The sequence below is a fragment of the Manihot esculenta genome, chromosome 16 (assembly GCF_001659605.2).
Source record: "Manihot esculenta cultivar AM560-2 chromosome 16, M.esculenta_v8, whole genome shotgun sequence".
Classification (NCBI taxonomy): Eukaryota; Viridiplantae; Streptophyta; class Magnoliopsida; order Malpighiales; family Euphorbiaceae; genus Manihot; species Manihot esculenta.
This window is the reverse complement of record NC_035176.2, coordinates 17,121,042-17,137,357: the sequence shown is the minus strand read 5'-3', so window position 1 is coordinate 17,137,357 and position 16,316 is coordinate 17,121,042. Positions and strand designations below refer to the sequence as shown.

The window sequence follows — 16,316 nt, the reverse complement described above, 5'->3', positions numbered from 1 at the left end:
GATATCTTAGTGTATTCCAGGAATGCGGAGGAGCATGCCTATCATCTGAGGATAGTGTTGCAGACCCTGAGAGAACACGGCTTGTATGCCAAGTTCTCTAAGTGTGAGTTCTGGTTGAGGAGCATTTCTTTCTTGGGGCATGTAGTGTCAGAAAAGGGCGTTGAGGTAGATCCTAAGAAAGTTAAAGCTGTAGCAAACTGGCCTAGACCCACTACAGTGACAGAGATTAAAAGCTTTTTGGGTTTAGCGGGTTACTACAGGAGGTTTGTCTAGGACTTCTCCAAAATTGCTGCTCCTATGACCAGGTTGACCAAAAAGAATCAGAAGTTCGTTTGGTCAGAACAGTGTGAAGAAAGTTTTGAAGAGCTGAAGAGGAGACTGACGTCAGCACCGATGTTAGCTCTGCCTACTAGTAATGAAGACTTCACAGTGTTTTGTGATGCATCCGGAGTGGGACTAGGTTGTGTGTTGATGCAGAATGAAAGGGTGATTGCTTATGCTTCTAGACAGTTGAAGAAGCATGAGTTGAATTATCCTACACACGACTTAGAGATGGCAGCTGTGATCTTTGCACTCAAGATGTGGAGGCATTACCTGTAGTAGCAGATGCTCTCAGCCGGAAATCACTTGGCAGTTTATCCCATATTACAGCAGAGAGGAGATCGGTGGTGAGGGAATTTTACAAGCTCATTAATGAAGGTTTACAGTTAGAGTTGTCTGGTACAGGTGCACTAGTCGCTCAGATGAGAGTGACACTCGTGTTTCTGGAACAAGTGGCACAGAAACAGCTTGAGGACCCCGAGTTATTGAAAATTGCCAAGATTGTTCAGTCAGGCAAAAATGAGGAGTTTAGATTCGACAACAAAGGGATCCTCCGTTATGGGTACAGATTATGTGTACCAGATGACGTAAGTCAAAGGAAGGGAGACATTATGAGGGAAGCTCATAATGCGAGGTACAGTGTTTATCCTAGAGCCACCAAAATGTACCAGGACTTGAAGAGAGTTTATTGGTGGCCAGCTGTGAAGAGGGAAGTGGCGCAGTTTGTGGCAGCTTGTGAAATCTGTCAAAGGGTGAAGCTGGAATATCAGAAGCCAACTGGGATGCTCAACCCACTACCGATTTCAGAGTGGAAATGGGAAAACGTGGCTATGGATTTCGTGACAGGATTACCAGCAATGTCCAATAGATTAGACTCTATATGGGTAATAGTGGACAGATTGACCAAGTCTGCTCACTTTATCCCTGTCAGGAGTGGCTACTCTGTGGACAAACTGGCACAAGTATATGTTGAAGAGATTGTCAGGCTGCATGGGGCTCCAGTATCAATAGTGTTAGATAGGGGACCCTAGTTTACCTCTAGGTTTTGGCGGAGTTTGCAGAATGCTATGGGCACAAGGTTGGACTTTAGCTCTGCTTTCCATCCACAAACTGACGGACAGTCAGAGAGGACCATCTAAACGGTAGAAGACATGTTGAGAATGTGTGTGCTAGATTTTGGCGGTTCTTGGAGATAGCATCTACTACTGGTGGAGTTTGCGTACAATAACAGTCATCATGCTAGTATAGGGATGGCTCCTTATGAAGCTCTATATGGGAGGAAGTGCAGGTCACCTGTTTGCTGGGAAGAAGTGGGAGAAAGGGCCTTGGCAGGGGCATAGTTAATTGAGATCACCAGTAGGGTAGTGCCTATTATTAGAGAAAGAATCAGAACTGCTGTGAGTCGGCAGAAGAGTTATGTAGATGTCCATAGGAAACATGTTGTGTTCCAGGAGGGAGATATGGTGTTGCTCAAGGTGTCTCCTATAAAAGGTGTGATTCGTTTTGGGAAGAAAGGTAAACTAGCTCCAAGGTACATCGGATCCTTCGAAATCTTGCAAAAGGTTGGGAATGTATCTCATAAGTTAGATTTGCCTGCTTCTATGGAGAGAATCCATCTGGTTTTCTATGTTTCCATGTTACGAAAGTTCATGTCAGATCCAGGCAAGGTTCTTAATGAACCTGATGTGGATATCCTAGGAGATCTCATCTATGTTGAGCAGCCAGTGCGGATCGTAGACACTCAAATTAGAAAATTGAGGAATAAGGAAATTGCGATGGTGAAAGTCCTTTGGAATCACCACAATATGGAAGAGTGCACCTGGGAGACCCGAGAGTCCATGCTCTAGCAATACCCCCATCTCTTTTAAGGTTAGTGTTTTAAGTTTTCTATGTTTTCTTGATGTTATGTTTGCTTGTGTGCTGTTTGAACATTCGGGGACGAATGTTCTTAAGGGGGGAAGAATGTAATACCCGGCTAGACTCCGGTGTCGAAATTCCAACTTTCCGATGGAATCCCCGTTGGAATCTGGAATCTCAAATACCAGAACCTCTTAGAAGGGTAAAATATGTTTTTACAAAATGTTTTTCATGATTTTAGTGATTGGTTTTGAGTTAAAGTTTTAAAATGAAAGAAAAATGTTTTTGAGGGATAAGCCCAGGTTCGGCCGCTGAACCTCATGTTCGGCCATCGAACATGGTGCTGCTGCGGGAGCTCTCTTTCAGCCCTCGAAGGTGGTCTAGCCAGCTGACTCGCGGTTGTCGAAGCCGGTCAAAAATAACCTTCTTGGTTATCAACAATTTACAACTGCAGATAGTGGTGAAGGATCGAATCCACAGAGAATTGATTACCTATTTATTTTTCTCAATCAAGACCAAGAGAACTAAGTGAAAACACAATTGAAAGCAAGTAATTGAAAGCTGAATGAAAGTAAAGTGCAATAAAGTAAAAAGGGGTTTTTGAGATTGATTTGACTAACAACTATTGAAAGGAATTAAAACAACAAGTAATCAAAATAAAAGAAGAAATCAATATGAGAAAGGTCTAGTTGAAGATATGGATCCACTTTAGTTATTTGGGTTGATCTTTGAAACTTAGGTTTTCTTGATTCATTTAATAGATTAGTTATGGGGGTGGAAAACGCTTCTCACCATCAAAACAATTGTCAATTGCATAATGAATGAGAGAGATCCAATCATAGCTACTCAAACGTATGAGATGTTGCTAGATCAGGCAATTCCTTAGTTTTTACACCAAGTATTCTTAGGTCAGAATATTTCCAGTAATTACGGACTAACAAATATCACAACTAACAATCAATTAACTTTGCAATCAAGAATCAAGTGGCTAATTTGATCAAAACAACAAAGCAGTCTTAGAATTAAGCGCACAATTGCATGAATATTGAACTAATCAAAAGCAAACACTTTATGTTCAGATCTCACAACCCTTTAAACAACCTTAGTTTCAACCAAACTTCAACTAGAATAAGGGTTTCAGCCACTCATGGCTGAATCAAAACAGAAAATAAAAGAAAAGAAAGCAAGAAGATGAAGAACCAAAGGGGAGAAGCCTTGGAGAGCCTTGGCCGAACCTTGGAGAGTTGAATTCATGAAAATCTTGTGTTCTTGAGGCCTTTAAATAGGTGTTGAGAGGCTGCCTAGGGTATCATGCATCTTTTAGAGGCTGCCCAAAGTGCCCTTGTGTCTTCTATGTGCATGTGTGGAGTTGCAAGCCCTTTTTGGTCTTTTAATTGTTGTCCAAGTGTGTCCAAGAAGCCTTCTTCACATTATTCATGCACTAAAGAGGAAGGTGGAGCCTTGATTTGAATATTGAATGTGCATGGCATAAAGTGAAAAACATGTGATCTTCAAGATTTGACTTATTGAATAAGGAAGAGGCTGTTCGGAGGGACTTTCGGCCGCCTAAGTTTAGTTTCAAAGGCTGGACTTTCGGCTCTGGAGCAAAGGTTCAGCGGCCGAAGGTGCTTCCGAAGGTGGGTGACTTTCGGCTTCCGAAAGTGCTTCCAAAGGTGGTTGACTTTCGGCTACCGAAAGTGCTCCCGAAGGTGCTTCCGAAGGTGGGTGACTTTCGGCTTCCGAAAGTGCTCCCAAAGGTGCTTCCAAAGGTGGGTGACTTTCGGCTCTGGACTTGACTTTCGGCTTTCGAAGGTGCTTCCGAAGGTGGCTTTTTCAGATTTGGCATTTTTTGGCAGTTTTAAGAGCATTTTCTCCATAATGTCTCTTTAGACCTAATATCTGCAAAACATGATTAAAACCACAAAATTAGGTAGAAAAGGTGTAAATAAACATCAATAAGATCATGATAATATGGACTAAAATATGCTCTATCAAATACCCCCACAATTAGCCTTTTGCTTGTCCTCAAGCAAATAAACATAGTCAAATAAGTTTTCTTTGCTCTAGATCCTTATTTCCACTTAAACTTTTACTCTAGACACCTATTTTGAATCATTGCAGTGAAGAATATATGCATGAAGATTACTTACCTCCTTTCCTTGTTTCCCTTTACTTACCATAGCTAGGATTTGTTTTCCTCAAGAGAGACCATACATGCACATTTTTGTTAAGACCTTTTCTAGCTTTCGGAGTGACTTGCCCTTACCTTGAAGTACTTTATTCAGGCTTTTTGCACTTTTAATTTTGCTTGAGAAAGTCACCAACCTTTTGACGTGAAGGTACATATTTGTGATACCCACCCCCAGTTACTCAGTTGGTCACCTTTCCAAGTGGCTACTAGCTCTGTTCTTAGTCTTTTGACCATTGGAACAGTTTTTGATTTGTGCTTTTGAGGTCTTTGCCTTTGCTGAATTTTCCTTCTCTCAATGATTTGGGCAAATCAACACCAATTGCTAAATCAAGTCATGTTAAGTTCATTCACACAACTTTTAATTTATTCTCATCAATTGAGGGTCATCAATATATTTTTTACCATGGCAAACTCAAAGATTCAATTCAAAAGGCAATTCTCAAACATGAATACAACTCACTGCAATTGATTCAACATAAGTTTAAAGAGTCATCACATCAATGGGGTCATGGAAAGAAAAACTCATCCAACCTAGTTCATCAGTTTGAGTAGAGCAAAACAAAAAGAAGAAGAAGGTTGTGGTTGTGTGTGTATTATTGAAAGCATAAACAAACTAAAATGAAAAAATTTTCAACTATGGCTATTTAAACTGAAAGAAACGCAAAACTGAAAGGAAAAGAAAAAATTTTTGCAATCTGAAAGCATTGTGAATTCATAGAAGAAGAAAGGAAGAAGGGAGAAGAAGAAGAAGAAGAGGAGAAGAAGAAAGAAGAAGTATGCACCCCCACACTTAAATCATGCATTGAGCCGGTCAAAAATAACCTTTCTAATTATCAACAATTTTACAACTGCAGATAGTGGCAAAAGGATCGAATCCACAGGGAATTGATACTTACCTATTTTCCTTATCAAGACCAAGTAAATAAACTGAAAGTAAATAAAAGGGGGATTTTGAGATTGATGAATTAAACTACTACTGAAAGCAATAAAGTAAAACAAATAATAAAAGTAAAGAAATTCAATAATGAGAAAAGCTCTAGTTGAAGAATTGGATCCACTTCAGTTGTTGGGATTGATCATTGATACTTAGGTTCCTTTGTTTGATTCAATAAATTAGTTATGGAGATGGAAGACGCTTCTCACCACCATATCCCTCCTTAAACATAAATCAATTAGGGAATGTCCTCTAATTAATTACTAATCAATAAGTTGCCAAGGAACGCCCTTGGGCCTTTAGCATCTAACTACTGTCAATTGCATTAAGAAATAGAGAGACCTAATTCTAGCTATCCAAACGCATGGTGATATTATTAGATCATGCAATTTCCTTAGTTTTTAGACCAATAGTTACTTATATTTGAATAATCCAAGCAATTACGGACTTAAAACTATCCAAACTAACAAATTATTACCTTGCAATCAAGAATCAATTGGCCCTATTGATCTAAACTACAAAGCAACAATGGAGTTAAGCATGAAATTGCATAAATATTGAAAAACAAAAGATAAACAATGTATGTTCATATTTCCCAATCCATAAAACAACCAAAGTTTCACCTAATCTTCAACTAGAAAAAAGAGTTTCAGCCACTCATGGCTGAAACAAAACAAGAAAATAAAAGAAAAGAAGAAGCAAGAAGAACTGGCGGTGTTTGGAGAGGAAGGATGTGCGGCGGCTGAATGTGAGAAGGGAAGAAGAGAGGAAGAGGTGTGCGGCACTTGAAGCTTTTATAGGCTGAAAGTGTTGCCCTAAGTTTCCTTGTGAGGTGGAGCCTTCTTTTGAATTTCAAATTTTGAATGTCCTCTTTTGAATTTTGAATTTTGAATGCTTGAGAGGCAAGTGCATCTTCTTGAGATTTGGCTTCTTCAATAAGCTAAATTTTGAATTTTGAATTTTGAATTTTGAATTTTGAATTTTGATTGCTCTTGAAGATTTGAAAATTTGAATTTCAAATTATTTGGCTGAATGTACTTTCCTTATTTATCTCCTTTTCAGCTGCAACTTGGTTTGTGTAAGCATGCTTGTTCTCCTTTATCCTATTTTAGGCAGTTTTAAGAGCATTTTCTCCAAATTACCCATTTACACCATTTTCTACAAAATAAAATCAAAACCACAAAATTAAACAGAAAAATGTAAATTAACATTAATAACATCATGATAAAATAGTTTAAATTTGGTCTGATCACCCCTAAGATACTAGCTTTGCTGTTTTAGCTATACTTCATGGTTAATTATTTTGTTGATTTAGCTGCTTAAACTTTCTTTACGTAACTTGTTGCCTTCTGGTTAGTATCTGTATAATTTTTCAGAATTATCTCAACTCTTGTAATCTTTGCCACTTTATGGCTTTGAGATGTATGTCTTGCATGGCAAAAAAATCTATATATATTTTCACCCAATAAATATCTCAAAATATTTGTAGGAGATTTTTTTTTTTTAATCCTTATCATATATGAAATCAATATTTTCCACCATTTATTTAAGTAATACCATTATATTAAGTTTAATTCAAAGTCATACTAGAAACTTTGCAACCGTATTGTTAATTAAATTCATTAATTTATTAATTCTTTAATCAATCAATAAATTAATTTAATTCGTGGAGTTTAACAATTTTGTGTGTAACTAGTTAGGTTCATAGAATTGATAATGGATATATAATCTTTTTTCTATCAATCTAGAATAATATTCTTATAAATTCTAAACTCCCGTAAATCCTTATTAATATTTAGTATAACATGTCATGACTATTCAATTAATAAAAAATATTTATTTTATTTTTTATAACTTTGGTCATAAATTATTATGCACTCATATCTTATTATTACTGAATCCCAACTCAAATTAAGATCATGGTTAAGTCAAATCGTAGTATACTAAATCTTATGATCAATCATAATTCTAATTTTGATTAATTAGACTTAATACAAAAAGATACTTTTCCACTTAAGTCAAGCCGTCCTAGCCAGAAACTTTCTTATCAAGAATAATGATTCTAATAACAAATTTTACCCGTTTACTCATATAATGAATTCCATATTGACTAACATCTCATCTTTATATAAAACTAAATTAAGTCAACACTCACCATATATTCATATACAGTACACGTATATAAGTGGTATCAAACTCAAATCTATAATTATTTTGGTGACTAATCAATAACCAATTTATGATTTTTAAATCTATAATATATATAAAAGTATATATAAAAGTGTGAATGAGGGGGCAAAATTTTTGAATAAACTAAAATGTTCTTAATATTTATAAAAATTAAGTAATAATATAAAATTATAATTATAATTTTTTAAATTATTTTATGTATATTCAATATAATCCTAATGAGAGTATAATTTTTCATATATAGAACTTCTAATAGTATTAAATTTATAATATATATAAAAGTGAATGAGACAGCGAGTTTTAGTATAAATTAAAATATCTTATACTTTTAATATTTATAAAAATTAAGTAATAATACAAAATAAAAATTTTAATTTTTAAAATTATTTTACGTATATTTAATATAATCCTAATGAGAGTATAATTCTTTATAAATAAAACATCTAATAAAGCTTAAACTAATTAAAGAAAACAATAAAATGCGGTTGGATTGAAATTTTATTTAATTTCATAATTTATAATTCTATGATCTATATCTATAATCTATTGGGGAATACCCTTAAATCTTTAAATTATTTATAACCATACTTAATTATTTAAATAATTGATAATTTTATTTTTTTAAATTTAATTTTTAAAATAGATGATAATATTATATTTTATATTAATTTTAATTAGTTAGAAAAAATTTTAAAAAGATATATAAGACATAATAACATAAAATTTTTTAAAATAAGAATATAAAGTAGATACTAATGTTATTATTTATATTATATATATAAATATTATATATATATATAGTATAGGTAAATTAGTATGAGTTATTTAATATTATGCTTATAATATGATTATTATAAAATTATAGCGTATAATAAATTAATATAAAAATAAATTTTTGAATATTTACAAAAATATGAAGTTAAATGTTTTTGTAAATATACGGAAAAGATTTATTTATTAATAATTAATTAGCTAAATAAATAATAATATTTTTTTTAAAAGCAAAACTACATATTGTATTAATAAAATTTCATAAACGAAAAGGGATAACATCCCAAACAGAAAGACGATTATATCTGATAGACTTTCTAGCCAAAGTATGAGCAATTAGAGTAGCATTATGACGAACCCATCTAACAGAAATATCAGTTCTAGAGTCTAACAAAAATAATTTGGCAAGTGCCTGTCTAAACCCCTGCATAAGATAATTTGACAAAGATACTCCTCCTTCTTTTTAATCTCTCGAGCATAAATCATTAAAGTCTCCCGAAAAAAGTCACGAAAGAGAGTTTCTACGAGATAAAGCTCGAATAAACCCCTGCATAAGACTAACGTAGTCGTTGCGATTCCGGAAACCCATAATAACTAGTAAACCTCCATTGAACATTACCTTTCGAAATAAACCGAATCAATAAAATTTAAAGAAAAGGCAACCACAGAAATAGACCCATGACTCTTCCATATTAACGAAAGGTCTCCTCCCAATCCTTGTTTATTGACTAAGAAACAACCATCAAAATGTAAAAAATTACGAAAAAATTCTATAGGAGAACTAAGAGTTTTTGTTTCCATAAAAAATAAAATGTCCAGCTTGTAACTAAGAACCAAATCCTTCAATGCAATAACTGTCCGATTATTACCGCCATAAATCTGCCAAAGAGGTCTGCATATTCTGAAAATTGATTGAATTGTATGTGAGAAACATCTCCACCATACAGAAATCATAAGTGACGATTGAAATATCTCTGAACCTCTTAATAGGGACAACATCTTCTTCTTCTTCGATAATCAATTGACATAGATCGTCTTCCATGTGTAAGGGGAAAGAAGAAGTTAGGTTTAAGGAATAGAAAAAAGGCGAGAATATCGAGTCACAAAGGGACCACAGAGAAAAATCGGTGTCGAAAGTAGCTCACAATTTTTTGGTTTAATGATATTTGTAGTTTATACTTCTTATAATAGCATATCATTATTATATCGTATAAAATACAATAATTGCTGTTAAATTTCATTAGAGTTATTGTATAAATATAACTGTAAATTTAATAGGACACTTTTTTATATTATTTTTTAAAATAAATAATAATATTATATTTCATATTAATTTTAGTTAATTATGAAAATTAAAAAAATATATAAGATATAATAACATTAAACTTTTAACATATCTACCATTAAATTTAGAGGTTTGATATATAAGATACATATATATATCAAACCTATAAATTTAATGGTAGATATGCTAAAAGTTTAATGTTATTATATTTTATATATTTTTTTTGAAAATTTTCTTAACTAACTAAAATTAATATAAAGTATAATATTGTTATCTATTTTAAAAAATAATATTATATATATAATAATTAAAAAATTTAAAATTTTTATATACGATTATTAAAATAATAAATTTAAATATTATTTAAAAAATATCAAAAATAATTATCACAATATTAAAATAATAACAGATGAATATTTATTTGAGTGTGATTGAGTTCTCATAAATTAGTAACTAGTAAAATTTAATTAGGATACAAATTCATGATATTATAATCTGCATATTATAAATATATGAATTGTTCAATAATACTAAAATCACATTATACTATATTATTTAAAGGGTTTAGCAATTTTTGTTAATTTAGAGACAACAAATAAAAAGAATATTATGAGATAAATTAAGTTAAAATTGAATCAGATTTAATGGAAAAATATTGTACATCTACATGCAATTGCTTATAAAGTATTTTCTTCTCTAATGCCACTAAACTCGCACCATTAACTCCTTGAGTCTGAAACCCACCTTAAATCTCTCATGTTTCAATTGCATTGTTAACTTAATTTTCAGGGATACCATTTGTACCGCTACCTTAATTTCCAATTAAAACTTTCACATATTTTATGTAATGTTCGTACAAACTGTAATTTAATATGTGTATATATGTGATTTTTGAGTTTGAAATATATAATTTTTTTTATATAAACATCCCATAAAAAAGTAAAGAAAGAAAAATAAATATTTATCAAAATTAAGATTGAATTAATAATAATTTAATGATATATATTTTTAAGTAATAAAATTATTCTATGATTGATATATTTATTAACAGGTGCCATTAGTAATCAGGTAAGTTTTTTTTTTTTCTAATGATCTGGTGAGTTTTTATTTCTGGCTTACATTATATCTCAATTTAAATTATTTATATATTATTAATTTTGATAAAAATATAATTTTTTATAAATATTTCAATTTTAAATTAAAGATTAAATCATTATGAAATATATAAATAATTTGATAATATAAAATTATTAGATAATATGTTGTTCTTTTAATTATAAACTATTAGATTTAAATATTAAAGTGAAAAATTAATATTTATTATAAATAAATATTTAAATTTTGGTTATATACATTAATAAATACAAATATCAAAATTAAGATAATATTATAGAAATATATTTAATTTTAATAATATTAAATTATTAAATAATTTTAAATTATGGACATCCCTCATCCGAGGGATGAGGTAATTCCTGCAGTCTCCTTCACGTCCTTACCTCTTACCTCTTAGCTTTTGATTTTGTTTTCAGTTCGCCCTCTTGTCCTCCCTCAATGCTTAAACTTTATCATCCAGCCTGATATATTTCTAAATTTTTTCTATTATGTTGATATGTTGCGATTGAGTTTTTGATTAAGGAATCCATAAACTTGATATTGCGTATTCCTTTCTTTTTCTTCAGTGCCTCATACGCTATCTCATGATTTAACTCCTCCACTTATATTGTTTCACTATTAAACTATGAGATAAAATTCCTTAAAGACTTGCCATCTCCTTGGCAGATCTTCCACAAGTCAGAGGAGAGTTTTTTAGGAGGTATACAAGTAATAAATCTAGATTTAACTAACGTAGCGAACTGCGTAAAGTTTTGAATTAAATATGGGCTCTGATGTTGGTACCATTTATGAGTTAAACCTGTGAGTGTTGACGAAAACACTCAGTACAACACAAAGTCATTAACGGCCTGAAACTGCATGGTCGTGAAGTGACTTATGGGATCTGTTGTTCCATCATATTTGTCCAAACTGGGTAATTTGAACTTGTTTGGAAAAGTTTCTGTCAAAATTTATTTTGAAAGAGGCGAGGCATCCTCCATGCCAAAGTCTTTCTCTTGTTCCTTCTAGTACTTTTGAACAGCTCGTGCCAGCTTCTAGTCTACACATTTAGGAACATTGTCTTATTCATCTTCTTCAACCTTCGCCTTCCCTTTGGACCGTCTTTTAATCGCCTCTGTACGAGTCCTTGGGGTGTCAACAAGGGGCTTCATCCCTTCTCCTGGTAGCCGTGACTGACGCCTTCCCCTGAGTCTTATACTGCATGAAAATATTCTACAACTTCTGGATATTTTGAATCATTTGCTTGTTGTTCAGATTGTTGAGATCTACTTCATTGACTATTGAGGACATATTTTGTACACTGCCAGAGGTGAAAAAATGATAGCGCCCTCATCGGTTGCAACTTTAGTAGCAGCTTGGGAAGTTCCAGTCATTTTGTAAAAAAGACTAAAGAGATTTCCGTCTTAGAGAAAAGGAATAAGAGATTGACTTTAATCCAAATAAACAGAAAGAATTCAATCGATTTCTCGGCAACGGAATCAAATAATGCGGCTAAAAGTAGAGCTGCGTTGTGATTGGCTAAACCTGCAAGAAAGAGAATGTGAAGTGGTGGGTTCCCACGGCAGCCACTCCGATGCTCAAATTAGTAAATTGGAGAATAGAGCTAATGTAGAACTTGAGAATAGTTGTGTAAGAGAATTGGGTATCTTTGTCTCTGTGATCGTTTTCTTTTTATAATATAAGGAGAGGGAGATAAATATAGCATTTTCTGGTGATCCAGCGATGATGTGGCCGGCCAATTTGATAAGGGATCCCGCCGGATTAACTAGTCAAAGATCCCGTGATTACAAACGTAACAGGGCCCGCTGGATTATGTCTGCTGACAATAACTTTATGTCGAAACTCGTCCTATTTAGGGGAAGGCGAGTTTTAATGATGAACCGGGTGTTAAGGTCTCTAAGTCTTCATTTCTTCGGATGTGATCGCGTTACCCACCTATCAGATTTTTGTCAAGTGGTCATATTTTGTAGTGATAGCTTATAGATTATTTTGGGCGATGGCGGCGTAATATTACATATAATAAGGATGGTGAATGTAAGAGAATGAACCACTAGCTCACTATAGCAGAGCAATAGTGTCCAATGGTCTTCTTTACTTCTTCCGTATAATAGAGCCGGCCAACAACATATCATATTTTTCAAATTTTCACAAAAGTTAAACTATATTATTCTTATTTTGTTGCTTAAAATTGTGAAGTAAAATAGGTTCAGATAAATTATCCTATTTTATACGAAAATATATATTTTTATGTTATCAGACATTTTTTTATTAAAATTGTTTGAAAATAATTACTTTTTTTATCTTATTCAAAATAATTTATTAGTTATCAATATAATAGAATCATTTCAAGTTAATCTAATAAATTTACTCAAAAAAATTGAAGTATTCAAGCAATAGTATGTCAAAAAGTTAGCATAAAATTATATAATAATAATAATAAATAAATAAAAATTTCAACCAATAATAAAATAAAAAATAAATAAAACTATATAATTTATTATTCGAAGATTATAATCATATATTTATAGCATAAAAATATTTTTATCCTTCTTAAAATAATTATTATATTTATTTTATTTTTGGTGAATAAAAATATTAATAGTAATGTTTATTATTTCAATAAATAAATTTACATATATTTTAAAGAAAATCTATATAATCACTAATAGTGTAATAAAATTATTTGATACTAAACATTGCTCTTTTACGTATTTCTTTTGTATTCATGCATCATGTAAGAATATTAAATATCGTTTCTCTTTTATACTATGTTCCTTGTTTATGAGACTTGATATTATGTTGTGAAATACATGCCATAGTCTGAAATGCATTTTGTGGAATTCAGTGTTTTTGAAATTTACTTGGCTTTTGTCACCTAAATTTATATGGGCTTTTTTTTATGCTATTTTGATTGTGAGGATAAATTTTGTTCTTTTAGCATTAGATCTGTGTCTTATGGTTATATATTTTGGCTTTGTGATTATTATTACACAATTTTGGAAGTTGTCGGTTTGTAAAGATTATCTTTTGATGGTTTGTTTGTTGGTAATTCGTCAAGTTTTTTATGATAATTTGCTACAGGAAACAAACTTTGACAATTTTAGTTGATTTCTAATAGTTTGATACTTTCAATTTTAATTTCCAGTTTTTAGGGAAATATAATAGTCTAATTTTATAGTTGTTGCTATCATGGTTATGTTTTATTATAATTGTTTATTACCGCCGGCCTTTTAGGTCAAAGAGTTGGCCCAAGCTTATGAGGTTTTGAGTGACCTGAAGAAACGTGAGATATATGATCAATATGGCGAGGACACCCTCAAGGGGGGAATGGGTGGTGAAGGGGGTTCTCATGACCCATTTGACATTTTTCAATCCTTCCTTAGTGGTAACCCATTTCGTGGTGAGGATTACAAACAATTAAATCTTGTGATTTTTCAATTTGTGGCATGAATGCAAAGCATTGTCACTTGAAAATTTTGTTTCTCAACAGGTGGTGGTAGCAGCAGAGGCTATACGCAGAAGAGGGGTGAGGATGTCATCCATCCTCTCAAGGTTCCTTTGGAGAATCTCTATAATGGCACCTTTAAGAAGTTGTCTCTTTCCCGCAATGTTATATGCTCAAAATGCAAAGAGTCAGTGTTGGAATATGATTAGTACCTTGATTTTCGTATCTTATATGGATAACTTGAGGATTTTGTGTAAATTTGTGGTAAAGGGTCTAAATCTGGTGCATCTATGACATGTTCAGGTTTCCAAGGTTCTGGAATGAAGGTCTCCATAAGACAGCCTGCTCCATCTATGATCTAGCAAATGCAACATCCTTGTAGTAATGTAAGGTACTAGTGAGACCATTAATAACAGGGATCGCTACCCTCAATGCAAAGGTGGAAAAGTTGTTCAGGAGAAGAAAGTGCTGGAAGTTATTTTTGAGAAGGGTATGCAAAATGGACCAAAGATTACATTCTATAACCATTCAGCACACGAAAAACCACTCTAATCTAGTTTAAACTTCCACATGCAACCATTAAATAAAGATTAAAGCACATATTCAAACTTAAACCCATAATACCCCAAAATTCGTGCATGCAAAACCATAGCTCTTAAAAGTAACCTACAAAATCTATCCTAAACTCACAAGAGCAACAAAAGGGAAAGATTAAGCTTACCTTTTTTTAAGAAAAGACTCGAAGCAGAGATGGAAAACAAGATGGGAGCTGTAATACCCGGCTAGACTCCGGTATAGGAATTCCTACCGTCCGGTGGAATTTCGGTTGTCGGGAACCTCTAGAAGGGGTAAAATCATGTTTTTGTAAAATGTTTTCATGAATTTTAGTGTTTTAAGTATGAAATTAAATGAGTTTTTACATGAAAAGTCCTTGGAGGAAAAACCCAGGTTCGGCCGCCGAAAGTCAAGTTCGGCCGCCGAACATGCATGCGTTTTGGAGGCACGTTAGGCTCCCGAAAGCATGAGTGAGGGAAGTCCAGGTTCGGCCGCCGAAACTCAAGTTCGGCCGCCGAACATGGCATGCATGCGGAAGCACTTTCGGCCCCCGAACGTGGCCTGGCCAGCCACCTATAAAAGGGTCACTTGGCCGAAATGGGCGAGCTTTCTCCCATTTTCGACCACAGCTAGCTTCCGACCTCCCTCTTCCAAATCTAGTGTTCTTCCTTCAAATCCCCACCATTTTTCTTGAGTTTTAAGCTTGCATTGAAGGTTTTGAACTTTTGAAACAAGTTTTGGAGCTTTGGGAACTCAGGAGCTCATTTTCGTGGATCTCCTAGTTTAGGTTGTCTCCCTCTCGATCTTCAAGAGGTAAGAGCCGATCTTAAGCTCCTTATGTGTTTTAAATAAGTTTTATGCAAGATCTATGGGTAGAAATGCATGTTAGGTTATATGTTGAGTTATGGGTTAATATTGATGTTTTGAACAATGTGTGTTGTTTGTGTATGTTTGAAGTGTTGTAGTTGGGGTATATGACTGTTTGAGACCCCTAGGAACTTGTATGCATGTCCTAGTTGAGCCTTATGCATGATTTGAGGTTTTGGGAGGCAAGAGGCTCATGTGAGCCAAGTTTCTGCCCTTTTGGGAGAAACCAGGTTCGGCAGCCGAAGGAACTTTCGGCCGCCGAACCCCCTTATGGAGGCAGCATTCGGCTGCCGAAGCTTGCCCCTGAAAGAAGACTTTCGGATCTGTCTGGGACTTTCGGTCGCCGAACGTGCCGCCGAAAGTGCCTGATTTTCGGCTCTCGAGGGACTTTCGGCCGCCGAACCTGCCGCCAAAAGTGCCCTGTTCAGCCATTTCATGCATGTTTTTCTATGATTATTTCATGATATTCTAGGGGGTTTTTGGGGGTATTTTTAGAGTTATGTTCATGTATGTGTGGTCCCTCATTTGAGTCCGCCTGTGTAGGTACGAACCCGAGGAACCGAGGACCCCAGCAGTGATAGCTGCTTCAGTGTCTTTTCAGAGCTAGCCAAAGGTGAGTAGAATAAACTCTAAAGTTTTAAATTAATGAAATATAGAATTTTGAGCATGTTCATACATCATATATGCCATGTGATATTCTAGGTTGTTTGCATTAGAAATTCACGAATATGATGCATTGCATATTATGTTGTTGATGTGGGTAAATACTGGATGATCCACTAGT

General features: G+C 33.5%; 1 pseudogene; it reads left to right on the top strand.

Moving 5' to 3' along the window:
• Positions 1-12,150: 12,150 nt before the first annotated feature.
• LOC110603242 lies at positions 12,151-14,662 on the top strand (annotated as a pseudogene).
• Positions 14,663-16,316: the final 1,654 nt, after the last annotated feature.